The sequence below is a fragment of the Jaculus jaculus genome, chromosome 1, assembly GCF_020740685.1.
Source record: "Jaculus jaculus isolate mJacJac1 chromosome 1, mJacJac1.mat.Y.cur, whole genome shotgun sequence".
Classification (NCBI taxonomy): Eukaryota; Metazoa; Chordata; class Mammalia; order Rodentia; family Dipodidae; genus Jaculus; species Jaculus jaculus.
In genome coordinates this window covers 98967041-98970001 of record NC_059102.1, presented here as the reverse complement: position 1 = coordinate 98970001, position 2961 = coordinate 98967041, and positions in this window count along the sequence as shown.

The window sequence follows — 2961 nt, the reverse complement described above, 5'->3', positions numbered from 1 at the left end:
CAGTATACTTTAAAATAGGTAAATGGTAAACTTATGTTACTTGTATTTGCCATAAGGAAAATGATGCTAAAATGATGACCTATTTTTCTACTTCTAACTTAAAGCTACATTCATAAGAAAGTCTACTCTGTTGACTCATTATAGAATGCAATGTGACCTTGAATAGAGGTAAAGTAAATGATTTCTAAGCATTCAACCAGAAATATTTGAGAGCACAAGGGACAAATTTACATAGGCACTTAGAATTTTTCACACTGAAGTCTGATATAGTGTAATACTCTTAAGTGAAAATAAATGACTACTGTTTCATTTTAGATATTCATCCTAAGACTACTAAAAGGACAGCAATAAAAAGAAATGCTTTATATTAAATAAAAACAAATCAGTAATTTGTGAAGCAGTGAAAAGAATGATTGCTTATTCAAAATCATTCTATATGCATGCTTCAATAACTAAAATTTTATTTGTGTTATCTAAAATATTTAGAACTTTCTCAATGTTCTTGAAAACAATACAAAATAACCTCAATGTAAAGTTATTATTTGATTCAAAAATATATAAAATGTGCCCCTAATAAACTGCCCATCTTTTCTCCTCCCCTTAATGTAACTATTGATTTTATTGATTATATTTAATGTACATGCAGTTTGCTATTTTTATTCTTCCTAATATAAGTAAAATGGAATAAGCAATAGCATAATTAAGAGAAAATTAGTCGCTTTTGGACTTAAATGATTATTTAAGAAATTGGTCAACATAGACATGTGATTTCTAGAATGGCTGCACACACATAATTAGTTGTAAACACATAATTTGCTGAAGATATGTTTGTATATCCAAGGCCTTCTGCCATTCCATATGAATTTTGAGATCATTTTTTCAGCCTCAGTGAAGAATGATGCTGGTATTTTTATTGGTATTACATTAAATCTGTATATTGTTTTGGTAGAATTTTCATCTTCACAATATTATTCTACCTATGCAGGAACATGGGAGATTCTTTCATCATTTCAAGTCCTCCTCTATTTCTTTTTTGAGTGTTTTTACATTTTCATTATATAGGTTTTTTTTTATACCCTTTATTAGTATTATTCCAAGGTATTTGGTTTTTTATTGCTATTTTAAATGGGACAGCCTCACTAATTTCTTTCTCTGTATATTTGTCCTTTGCATATGGAAAACTACTGATTTTTTTTGCATTGATTTAGTATCCTTTCACTTTGCTGAAGGAATTTATTACCTTTAGTAGTTTTGGGATAAAGACTTTTGGGTAACTTATATATAGAATCATGTCATCTGCAAATAGGCACAAAAATTAGATACCTTGCAAAAACAATAAACAAGAATGAGAAAGACCTATTTATTGAAAAACTCAAAATACTCATGAAAGAAATTGAGGAAAACTTGAAAAGATAGAAAGATTTCCCATGCTCATGGATAGGTAGATGTGATATTGTGAAAATGACAATTCTACCAAAAGAAATATACAGATTTAATGCAATATCAGTAGAAACTCTAGCATCATTCTTAGTAGATATAGCAAAAAATGATCTCAAAATTCATATGGCCTAAGATCTAGACTCTATGAAGAACTCAATAAACTGAACAATAAAAGCATCAAACAACTCACTCAAAAAATGAAGTAGAGAACTAAATAGGGAGCTCTCAAAGGAAGAAATAAAAATGGTTAACCACAGTTATGAACTAATCATTAGGAAAATACAAATTAAAGCAGCCACAAGATTCCACTTTACTCAAGTAAGGATGGCAAACATTCAAAAATCAAACAATGACAAATATTGGTGAGGATGTGGACAAAGATAAACTCTCATTCACTGTTGGTGGAAATGTAAGCTTATACAACCACTATTGAAATCAATATGGAAATTTATGAAAAAGAGGAAAATAGGGCTACCAAGAGACCCAGTTATTACTTTACTGGACATTTACCCTAAATGCTCCACAGTTACTACATAAATATTTGTTCACCTATGTTTATAGCTGCTCAGTTCATAACAGCTAAGAACTGGAATCAGCCCAGGTGTCCATTACACAGTGAAATACTAATTAGCAGTAAGGAAAGAAATGATACAATGAAAATTGTAAGAAATGGATGGACTAATAACAGATCACTCTCAGCGAAAACACACAATCAGAGAAAGACAAATGTTGCATGTTCTCACTCACCTGAGATTCCTAACCTGGATCAGCTTGAGTTGCTGGCATACCAGACAGGCAACTTGAGGTCCAGACAATAGGGATTGGAAGGGTCTTGTGGGTGGGGAAGGGAAGGATGATGTAAATAAACATAAAGCTAAATCCCAAATGAACTTGTACCATAGAAATCTTTCTCCTTTTAGGAAGACTAAAAGATACAACCCTCAATAGGAAAATAGGGGGAATGACTAAAAAAAAAAAAAAAAAAAAAAAAAAAAAAAATGGCCCTGGAGAGAATGGGATGAAGGCCAATCTTCAAAACAAATAAACAACAGCTACAATACAACAAAACCTTTGGTTCTGACCTGTAACTCACAGTTCCAGAAATAGGTGCTACTCACATTGAACTGTTGATCAGAAAGACCAACAAAGTCCCCCAAACAATATGGGATTCTGTTAAAGCACTTGATTACCCAACCTAAGGTAAAATGTAAGATCTTATTGCTGAAGACACCATATGCTGTCATCATAGACCACAAAAAGACATGACTAGAACCTGGACTAGAGCCAGTCCCCAGACAGTTAGCTGGTCTAGTGCTGGAAAGTTCTACAAGGGCTACTGGGGCAAAGTGGACAACAATGGTGTGAGCAAGCAGGGGTCTACACTACTCAGAAGCAACCAGCCTGACAAGAGGAAACCAGCCATAGTTAGTGACCAATGTCTTCTTATTGGCTAAGAAATCTGCTCAGTGGACAGGAACCCATAAATGGGACTAGGAACCAGATCAAAATCCTATGAAGATC